Here is a 12,388-nt window from a genome sequence, read left to right on the forward strand (position 1 = left end):
TAATAAATGATAAAAAAAAGAAATGCGTTTACAAAGTCACAAACATATGTAGTTATCAGCGCAGTGGAATATGAAGCTTTCCAGCATTGCATCACAGGAAGCCCCTCTGTCCAGGCAGTTCCTCACTGCAGTGATATATTCAACTGCGCTGAACTCGGCATATTGAGAAGCAAAAAGTCAAAACCGTGCTATGTCGTTCCGGCTTTCTCCAGCACGTCAACATTCAGAGACTTCCTTTGAAGGAGCAATCCCAGCAATATCCTACATGTGTTTTATTAATTTTTATTATATTTTTTTGTAAATCAGTTCTGTAATATTAGATAATGCTACCTTGTTTTATTTTGACAATCAACTCTTAATGCCATTTTTTATGAGTTTTAATATACTTCACGTCTTTTGATTTCTATAGCAGGTTTTGGCACCTCCCCAGCAGTGCAAGATATTTGTAACACATTCCTGTTTGTGATAATTTGTTGCCAATTCTCATCAGTTTCATCTGTAAACTGTAACAATAGATAATGTTACCATAGTAATATAAGAATACATTGTAGCTGCTGAGTTAAACTGACTGAAGGATTGATTTGAAACGGAAAGGCGGCCATTTAGTGAACCATAGGAAACAGGATTTTGCTGATCGATTACGGGAGAACAAATCGATCAGCAGCTCAAGTATTTCGTTTTCAATAACGGTAATGAAATGTTGCATTTATTAAAACAATTGTTTTTATTTTAAGATGCTTGCATTGCCTCTTTACAGCAGCAGTCCAAGCTGACGGTTTTTATTTTATTTCCCCCCCTTTAATATGTTCATCAATACAATCCACACAATAAGTAATTAGCTAAGTTGCCGATTGATCAGTTCTCCTGTGATCAATTGGTGAAGATTCAGCTCAGGCGTTCACTAAATGGCTGTCAGTGCAGCAGAAGAGGACCAAATATGCAATTGGTGCACTGCTAGAAAGAGGGCAGGACTTAAAAGGGGGTGTGCCGGATACTGTTTCAGAAGAGGAAGGGGATGTGACTTTGTAAATATAGAAACAAAAAATGCTTGTTACATTATAATACATTAAAAATGTCATTCGACGTTGTCATGTCACGGCAGTGATTCTCAACCTTTTTTGTTTGGAGGAACCCTTGAAGTATTTTGAAATCTCAGGGAACCCCTATCTGGCCGACACATATTAGGTTCGACAGGGGTAAGTCACAAAATTTCACACCTCACGAGCCACCTCTATTTCCCACCCTCTACCCATGTATTTCTCTCCCCTCCGTCTCACTCACCTCCCACCCCTCATGTATATATTCCCTGCGTCTCACACTTACGCCCTCTTTTCCTCACTCACTACCTCCCCCCTGCCTCTCACTCGCCCCTACCTACCGTCAATTACCCCACTCTCACTCAATACCCCCTATAAAATACATACCAAAAAACCCCACCCCTCCTAAATACATATAACCCCACCCCGCAATACATAATAAAAATACCCAGCCACCGCCAATACATATTAAACTTGCAAAGTGGGAAGGGCCGAACTGCTCCAAGGAAAACAGATTCAGGCCGCACGGGTAAAATCATCATCATTGTCATCATCATCATATCTTCTCTAGCACCCATCATCCTCATATCTTCTAGCACCCATCATCATCCTCATATACCCACCCCCTGTATCACACATCACACCCCCTGCATATCGCATCACCCTCCCCCCCTGAATCTCACATCACTCCCCCCCCCCTTGTTTCTCACTTCATCCACCCCCTCCACATTTCACATCACCCTCCGCCACCCTGGATCTCACATCATCATCCCCCCTCCCCCCCTTCACACACTCGCTTTAGCTAGCAGCAGGCAGCGGAAGTGCTGGGTCACACTGCTAGAGTGCGCTTCTACCCTGCAGTCTGGGGGGGGGTCGTGGTCTGTAGGAGGAACCCCTGAGACTGCTTCCACGGAACCCTGGTTGGGAATCACTATCCTATAGGCAGGCAGGGCGTGAGAGCTTTGAAAAGCGGCTATTACGTGATCCTTGCTAGCTGAGCAGAGCAGCTACCGGCACCTACTACAAAGGTGTGTATAAACATATAAGTTATTAGCGCTCTGAATAATGTAGATTGTTTGCAAAAATGATGGGTACAAGATTCTAACCAATGCTGCATTCCATCATCAACTTCTCTTGGGATTTATGAAAGGAAGAAATGGCTCCAATCATTGACGTCTCAAAACAACCCCTGCAGCTATTGCCATTGAAACAGAAAGCATTTGATTCAATTAACTGGAAATGTCTGGACCCAGACTCTCTATTGTAATCCTTTCTCCTTATATAGAAGACAGGGTTTTCTACAGATAGTAATGAAGTAATAATGGGTATTTAAATGTGAACGTTTGGATGTGAAACGCCATCATATGCAGATGTTCTTTTATTAACATTGAAAATTAAATCTGATATATCCCATATTTACGGTCTGCATTGAACAATTTTGAGAACATCTGTGTATTAAAAACAAATGGTTCTGAAACTTAAATACAAATGATTATTGGCAATTTAGCTCATTAAATGTATTCAATGTCATATGTTCTAAAGAAGGTATTGTACATCTCGGGATAAAAATGTCAACTGCTGTATTATCTCATAGAACAGCAAATTTTTAAGTTGACGTTGGGACAATGGTCAGAGTCCCCCAAGATTCTTTACTTTATATCTCATATCACACTAGCCACTCAATTAGTAATGTGCTGTAATTGGTCAGTTCTTATGGGAAGGAAATACGCAACGATACAGTAGAAACTTGCTTAGAAACCATTGGATTGATCGGCTGTTGGTCCTCTCCGTGGTTCCCAGTGGATCAGTGGGGCTTCTGGGCCACTTTTCTATGATAAACAAATAACTTTGGACGGTTTTAGCAATATTCATCTCATGTTTGGTGATGAGACACTTGTCATTCCTCAACTAGAGCTCATTTGTTTTTGCTTTGTCCATTGTTGGACTAATTATGGTGTCATCATTATATACAGTTAGGTCCGGAAATAATTGGACACTGACAACATTTTCATAATTTTGGCTCTACGCCACCACAATGAATTTGAAATGAAACAACCGAGATGCAATAGAAGTGCAGACTTTCAGCTTTAATTCAAGGGGTTGAACAAAAATATCGTATGAAACGTTTAGGAATTGCAACCATTTTCATACACAGTCCCCTTATTTCAGGGGCTCAAATGTAATTGGACAAATTAACACAATCATAAATAAAATGTTCATTTTTAATACTTTGTCGATAATCCTTTGCAGGCAATGACTGCTTGAAGTCTGGAACGCATGGACATCACCAAACGCTGGGTTTCCTCCTTTGTGATGCTTTGCCAGGCCTTTACTGCAGCTGTCTTCAGTTGTTGTTTGTTCGTGGGTCTTTCTGCCTTGCGTTTTGTCTTCAGCAAGTGAAATGCATGCTCGATCGGGTTGAGATCAGGTGATTGACTCGGCCATTGCAGAATATTCCACTTCTTTGCCTTAAAAAACACCTGGGTTGCTTTCGCAGTATGTTTTGGGTAATTGTCCATCTGTAAAGTGAAGCACCGTCCAATCGACTTCGCTGATTTTGACTGAATCTGAGCAGACCATATATCCCTATTCATCCAGCTGCTTCTGTCTTCTGTTGCATCATCAATAAACACTAGTGACCCAGTGCCATTCGAAGCCATGCATGCCCATGCCATCACACTGCTTCCACCGTGTTTTACAGATGATGTGGTATGCTTCGGATCATGAGCCATTCCAAGCCTTCTTCATACTTTTTTTTTCTTCCCATCATTCTGGTGCAGGTTGATCTTAGTTTCATCTGTCCAAAGAATGCTGTTCCAGAACTCGGCTGGCTTTTTTAGATATTGTTTGGCAGAGTCTAATCTGGCCTTTCTATTCTTGAGGCTTTTGAATGGTTTGCACCTTGTGGTGAACCTTCTGTATTTGCTTTCGTGAGGTCTTCTCTTTATGGTAGACTTGGATAATGATATGCCTACCTCTTGGAGAGTGTTCTTCACTTGGCTGGATGTTGTGAAGGGTGTTTTCTTTACCATGGAAAGGATCCTACGATCATCCACCACTGTTGTCTTCCGTGGACGTCCAGGCCTTTTTGTGTTGCAGAGCTCACCAGTGTGTCCTTTTTTTTTTCTTCTCAGAATGTACCAAACTATTGATTTGGCCACTCCTAATGTTCCTGCTATCTCTCTGATGGATTTTCTTTCTTTTGTTTGCAGCCTAAGGATGCCCTGTTTCACTTGCATTGAGAGCTACTTTGACCGTATGTTGTGGGTTAACCGCAACAGCTTCCAAATGCGAATGCCACACCTGGAATCAACTCCAGACCTTTTACCTGCTTAATTGATGATGAAATAACGAAGGAATAGCCCACACCTGTCCATGAAACAGCTTTTGAGTCAATTGTCCAATTACTTTTTGTCCATTGAAAAAGAGGGGGCTACATATTAAAGAGATGTAATTCCTAAACCCTTCCTCTAATTTGGATGTGAATAGCCTCAAATTAAAGCTGATAGACTGCACTTTAAGCCCATATTCATTATTTAACTGTAACTTAAATATATTTTGGTACACAGCCGAAATAACAAAACTTGTATCAGTGTCTAATTATTTCCGGACCTAACTGTATATATCTACAAACCAATAAATGTGTGTTAATAATTTCTGACTGGTAACAGTTGTAATGGAGGTAGGTGGCACCTCCCCCCAGAGCACACTCCTCCTCACCTTTTTAACTTGGGAGGTCTTTCACTTTGCAGCAAGAACAGGACCTACTATGGTTCTTTCCCCTCAGAGGTAAAAGGAAGGGTTCACAGTGTAGTGCAAGACCTGCATTATTGGTTATACCTTGACGTTTGGTATGCAGGCTTATAACGCTTTGGCCAAAGGGTTTAACTAAATAACCAAGTAATTATTATTATTGAAGTATTTGAACTTTGTACTTATTACCATATATGTTTTGTCAATTGGATGTAGCATTGGGCACCCCTGTCTTTTGTTAAACCAATAAACACATTTGGGCATATCTTGGGTTTGTAACATGAATAGGAAATATATGCACTTGACCGGGCAGATGATGGCACGACTTGGGGTGGGGGGGCACATGACCTATATATTCTTTCAATGTTTGTACTTCTGCAAAGGACCAACTTGATGTAATGACTTGTGATCTGTTTTAATACCATAAATCACGGTGTTGAATGTCCCTAAAGTAATTTGTTTAATTAGTTGAATTTGGTAGAATAGTTGCAGGTTTTCATACCTTCCAGGAGAAAAACATGATAGTTCTTCATAAAATACTTAGTGTAAGTATTTTTAAATAATTATTTTTTTAAAGAAGTTTTGACACATCCTAGGTATACATTCCAAGGATGTGTGCGTGTGTGTGTGTGTGTGTGTGCGCGCGCATATATATGTGTGTGTGTGTATGTATGTATGTATATATTATATATATTTATATATATTATATATATATATATATATATATATATATATATATATATATATATATATATATATATATATATATATATATATATATCACAGCAATTGCAGTGCTTTTGAAGATTGACACTATAATGCAGGAAAATGTAACCATAAACGCATTAAACAAATGCAAATTATGGGGAACGTCCTCCCCCAGAAAGCTTACAATCTGAGGCGGTTTCTGCTGTTTCAAATGACAAACGTAGAAAGTGATCAGAATAATGGAGAGATAAGGCAGATGAACGTTAGAGAGGGAGATATCGTCGGTAATCTTATGGCACCTGGCTTGATACAAAGGTTTGGTAAACTTACTGTAATATCTTCAATGAGCTTTGCCTTTAAAGATAACTTTATATTCCCTCCTAAATGGGAAGCAGGGGTCTCCGAAGCTGAACCGCGTTTATTTCCGCTCCTGGGACTCCCTGCTTCCTGAGATACCGACATCACCTTCAGATGCAAGTATCTCACTTATGTTTAAAGACCTCTCAGCACACGGGCCAATAGGAAGCTGCAAGGGATGATGTAGCGGCTTCCTATTGGCCTGAAGGAGCTTAAAACAGTCATTGTATGTGCCCATTCAGATATGGTACTGGCAGTCGCTGCTTCCCAAGATACTTACATCTGAAGGGAGTCCCCCACAGCTGACAGCTCCGGAGGGAGACCCCCTGCTTCAAATCTAATTTTTTTAAAAAGATATATTCCCCCCCAAGAGGTAAAGCCACTTTCAGGTGTGTTAGTAAACTCAGAATTAATTTAGCACCCTAACAAGCTCGGGGTGCTCCTATTCACTGTAATGGTATCATTCACACTTATAAACTTAAATGTGTAATTCAGTGTTTTCCAAACCTCTCCTCGTCACTCGCGGACTCATCAAGTTTTGGGAATAACCAATGCACTTGCATCCAGGGGAATGCACTTTTTTTTTTGCATACTAATAAAACGTTAGGTGGTTGTCTCAGAAACCTGGTGCAGCTGCGGGTCACGAGGAGAAGTTTGGAAAGCACTGGTGTAATTGGTGAATGGCCAAAGGCCATCAAATTGCACTTGTTTGTGAGGCTGATTACTACAGTTCCAGGGACCCCAGGCTCCATAGATATGAACTTTTTTTTTTTAATTTACCTGTGTTTAAAAATGTAAATTTAAGAAGGCTGCCGGATTTGGCCAATAGAAAGTGCCAATGTTCCATTCTATTGGTGACCAGTGTGAAGCTGGTCTCGGCGGCCATGTTTCTCCCGGACAACCTTTTGTCCATGTGGTGAAAACCTTAATATCTTAAGAACCAGGGGGTGGGGGAGGTCACCTGGGAATAGCACAGGGATGCCCCCATTAAGGTAATTGTAAAAAAAAAAAAAAAAAAAAAAAAAAAAAAACATTTACAGCTTGATGCAGTATTTTATTTGAACATTCAGTTCTGTGGGAATGGGTAAAATTATGGCATTTTAGGAAAATGATTGGAGGTGATAGCAAGGGAAAAGGCCCTATTAAAAGATTCCTTTTTAGGGCACTCAAAAAGATAACTTTGTTTTGATCATTTCAGGTTCCCTCCCTGAAAACTCTGATTTACAAGCATGGAAAAAATAGTTTTTACACAGTTGCATACTTGAAGAGGTTGAAAAAGACCTATATCCATCATGTTCAATCTACGACATACTTATCCTAAATTTCTATTTCTGGTATTTTGATCCAGAAGCCGGCAAATAAAAAATATTTTGACTTATTATTGTTATTCGAACATGGCACCAATCATTAGTTTTAACCTAATAAAAAATATCAATGTAATTTGAGGGTTGTTCCACCCAACAATTCGCCTGTACTTGTCAAACACATTTCAAATCAAAGGTAGAAAAAACTGGATATTCAGCGCTCGTGCTGTATGATGGTGTGGATGATCCCTTTGCAGCATGTACATAAAGTGTCTCCCCAGAAACTCTCAAATCTAGGTGAACCCCCCTTAAAAAGGGGGGAGGGCACCCTGAAATACAAGATAATAAAAAATGCACAAATGTGTACCAGGGATTAGTGGAAGGTAATTTATTAAAAATACACACAAACTCTGAGGGGATCCAACCCCACCTCAGAACAGCTGTGCAGCTGGACGGCTAAGTACTACCCAGGAGAACACCTGATGGTGACTAAACCCTAAGCTGCACAGTATACAAATACAGTAAAATTTATATAAAAACACATGAAAGAAAAAAACAAACATGAAAACAACCTATCAACAGATTTGTATAGAAACCGCCATAAGGTTGGGCACTGGCAAGGGGAAACGGACACTCACACTGAGACAGTCAGCAGACTCGCGGTGTCAGCACAGGATCCGGATCTCGGCACCGCGGAGATGGATAAAACCGCTGCTGTCTCCTGCAGGCTCCGTCTCAGCTTACCAGCATACACGCGCAGGATGACCTGTCGTGACCTCTACGCGTTTCGTACCAAGTACTTCGTCAGGAGGTCCTGTATTTTTAATAAATTACCTTCCACTAATCCCTGGTGCGCATTTGTGCATTTTTTATTATCTCACATTTCAAATCAAGTAAAGATGCAACACAATGACTTAAGGGGCTTTTCTAATCATCTAATACCCTCTGTGAATATTGGGTACCTCTTCATGTTTCTTTCAAATTTACGCATCGACATTTGCAACATAAGTTTTTTTTTTTGTAGTAAAGCTACTTTTGGAAATGCTTTCTGTTTGTATCCTGGTTATTTAAAAGTATCAGTGAATTATAGGGCTGAAGGAGAGGCTCAGTGAGTACAAACACTGACTGTGTCAACACATTGAGTTTGAATCGGGGGAGTCTGGTTTAATTCCTGCTGTCCGCTCCTTGTGACCTTGGGCAAGTCACTTTATCTCCCTGTGCCTCAGGCACCAAACACATAGTGTGTAAGCTCATCTGGGCAAGGATGTAAAAATCCTATTCTCTCCATACTGCAATCGTGAAGCGTTTTGTGTCCCATTGGGAGAAAAGTGCTATATAATATAGTTATTATTAACTAAGATACTGTGTGTGCATACTGTATTGTGGCAGATAAGTCTTTCCTCATAGGTATTTTGGTGAAACCCATGCATCATGCAGTAGATGGCAGTACTCTATGTATAATGTGAAGTCTGCATTAAGATGGTCAGTAGAGCCTATGCGTTATCTATAACTTGTGAAAATCCTGAAAGCAAGTCTGGTAAAATAGATACACCTGTTGCACCTAGGTGTGTGGTGGATTCCAATAACCCACCATCTGTTGCAAAATATATATGTAAGTTGTTATATTTGACACGAGCATCGCTGTCTACCTGCAGGACTTAATGCAGGTTTGCGACAGATAGATGTGTAATGATGATCTCAGAACCAAGGTAACGGGTGGGTGGGGATGGTAGCATGGTCAGATGAATGGTGTATACATGAATCCTTCATTAAGGCCACCCGGTGACTAGGTTTACAGTACTACTGTGTCATTAGATTGAAGGTTTAGGGGCGCACTTAGCGATTTATCTTCTGGTACCTCTTGCAGTATATGTTTAAAAGCTTAGTAGCCTGAACTCATCACCACTCATCAGGGCCTGCACACCGCAGCATTAGAGTCCCACAGGCAATAGGACGCACATGCAGGTTACTCTAGGGCACAGGAGTTCGTGCACGAGCGCTTGCCCCTGACATTGCCAGATCGGGTGTCGAGGAGCAAACCTGGGGTTACAGCTTACTCTTATTACCACCGCTCCTGTGCACTAGCCTGCAAAGTATATGTCTATATATACAGCTCTAGGCACCTTATAGCCGCAGCCTGTTACTATAGACCATTATATTAGGTCATTTCCAGGTTATTAACCTACTGTACACCAAGCACTAACTCACTATATATCAATATAGGTGCTGTACACTTGATTACTAAGGTTATTTACATTTGGTACATACCTCGTCCTTATTACATGCGGGTTATCACATATTTTGGAGTTAACCCCACTTTTATTGTACCACATGTAGGTTCAAGTTAGGCAGACCTGGCAAAGGTTTCCTATACGTCATCCACCTACTTTTATTTTGAAACATGCTGCAATTGTTGGATAATGGTTAATATATCAATCTGTGTTCTTATTATAAGAACAGTGGACACTGAGTACCACTTTGCGAGGTTCTGGCACGCTTTCCAAACACAGCAAGTGAAGGGATTTATTTACCCCTTCACCCCCCTAGTTATCCTGGACTCTTTATCTTGGGTCTCTACTATAGGATACATATATATGTTTAATGATCGTTTTAACCACCTTTATTTTAAGCGGATATTAATAAAGTTATTTATTAAGATTATCCCAATACATCCAGGTGATGAGTGAGTGCCCTTACTAGGTTACATTTTCTTTGTGTTTATAGTCGGTTATTTACCTAGGGAGCACCATCATAACACTCTAGCACTCCTGCTGGTGCGGGGGTACCCCTCTTGTGTATATAACAGTTGTTTTGACAGGTTGTCTACTAACCAGAATGTTCCATGTGTCAGAGCTGTGCATGATTAATTGGTGTCATTTTTTTTCCCAGCTAAGAAGCAGATCCACCAAAATTGTTCAATCTTAATTAGATCTCGATTCCCTTAAAAATGCTTGAAATTTGCATAACATTAATACATTAACATGAAAGATGCGAGGGACCTTTTAGCTATGTCTAAGTGAAATTGAGCCAACAAATTTGGTCAAATAAGTGATTTCTGTATGTACTCGATATTTTGACAATATAATTTTGTCTATTGCTGAAGACCACATTGTATTTGGTTAAATAGAGTGTACATTTTAAAGCTTTAATTTGCTTTTAGTATATATTCCCCTAATATTAACCAGGATCGATGATCCACACTCTTAAATTCAGAAATATTCCCTTGCAACGATCAAGCATTTGTACGTGGTTACATATAGGGTTGTGGCGGTTATTGAGGGATCTGTAAGCTACTTTGTCTGAAGGAAGGTGATGCCAACCAGTAATGGGAGACTTTAGGCTTTCCATTGGAGAAGCTAATCATTTCCCAGATGTTCGACCGTTTCCCCCCCCCCCTTCACCAGACCACTGAATGTCTGTTCTTTGACATTGCTTCCGCAGAAAATAAATGTTCCATCGTTTTATAAAAATGTGTTATACTTAGTTGCAATAGTTGTTGTTTTTTATGCCCAATGTTTTCAATGGCTGTATCTCACAAAAAAAGTGTATAGATCTACAGGGATCCCTAATTTGCTTAAGTACAACACTCTTTACTTGCTTCATGCTCTTCAATTTGTTTCTGGAGGCCTTCTGGACTTGTGGCAAAAAGAACAATGTCATCTGCAAATCGTAGGTGACTCAACTATTCACAGTTAATTTTGATTCCTTTTTCTTCCCAATCAAAGGTCTAAAACAATTCTTCAAGTGTTGCTGTGAAAAGCTTTGGTAACATGCCGTCTCCCTGCTGCACTCCCTTGCTGATTCTTTTCTTGCTTGTATCTTCATGTAAATCTAATGGTTTATGTGGCATTCTTGGAAATGTTCTATATAATATCAGTGTACACTTCTTCAATACTTTGTCTTCTTAATTCATCTAGGACCACTGAGGTTTAGACCGAATTAAATTTTTTTTTTTTAATCTGAACCCTAAACTGAGTGGTATATTGTATTCATTACTTCGGAAAACCACTTCTTGTACGACTTGGATGTGGTTCATTGCGTTGTATCCGCTGTGGAATCTTGCTTGTTCTCTAGACTGGGCAAAATCCAGGGTCTGTTGTAGTCGATTAGTGAGTATCTTTGTAAAAAAAAACTTAAGTTATTGGAAGTAGACTGGTCTGTAGTTCTTGAGGTCTTCTTTGTCTCCTTTATTGTGGATGAGGATAACTACAGTATTGGTCCATTGTTCTGGAATGTTCCTGTTAAAGCAACATGTAAAGTTGTTCAAGGATTTTTGCTATTCCCCCAGTTTTTTTTCAAGTTTCAGTTGTACACTTATTACATCTTCCCTGGGAGCTTTCCCATTCTTCATGTATTGTATTGCTTTTGCTGCTACTTAAAGGATGCATGGTACATCATTGGTGGTTTCTTCTAGCTTGTCCTCTGCTGGATTGTGCCCTCTTTTATGTGTTTGTGTACAATTTCAGGTAGAAGTCCTCAACTCTCTTTATGATAAGTGCACAATCTGAGACTGTTGGTCCATCCTCTTGTTTGAGTTCAATGATTTCATTCTTCCCAACCAAGCTGCTTTGTCTTCTGTAAGCTTCTGTTATCTCCAATAGTCTTCCTTACCATACTGTATGTTACATTTTCTTAAATCTTCTGTTTGTGAATTGTCTTGCACAGCTATGTGTATTCTTGCATCTTGGGATTGCTTCATTTCTTTTACACTCCTCATTAATTGTTTTGTCATCAGATACTCTCTTATCCTTAGCGATTCTTCCAGGTTTTTTTTTCTGCCCTTTCAATTTCAATCTTTGTAAGTTCTTCATAATTGTTTTAGTGCATCCATGAATTTAAAACAAGCTGAAGCGATTTTTCAGGTCTACAGTAGCAGTTATTCTTGAGGTTATTGATGGTGTTTTTGTCTTTATCAATTTTCCTTCCAACTTTACATTCAGATATAATTTGCAGCAAACCAATGGTTTAGGACTGTGCAGCCTGCAATCACGTGTTCCTTGTTGGTTAATTTGATTCTTGATCCCATTGGGTTCATTCCATGTCCATTTTCTACTTTAGATTCGTCTTGAATTCATGACGTAGACGTTTTCACATTCTGCGTATTCTACCAATCTCTCCCCACGTTCATTCCTGTTACTTTAACCAGGGAAAAGGGAGACCAAAAAGCGCACCAGCACAAACGGAGCAGGAAGAAACCAGAACAAAAAAATGATTAAAAGGGCACTTTAA

The sequence above is a fragment of the Ascaphus truei genome, chromosome 2 (assembly GCF_040206685.1).
Source record: "Ascaphus truei isolate aAscTru1 chromosome 2, aAscTru1.hap1, whole genome shotgun sequence".
Lineage (NCBI taxonomy): Eukaryota > Metazoa > Chordata > Amphibia > Anura > Ascaphidae > Ascaphus > Ascaphus truei.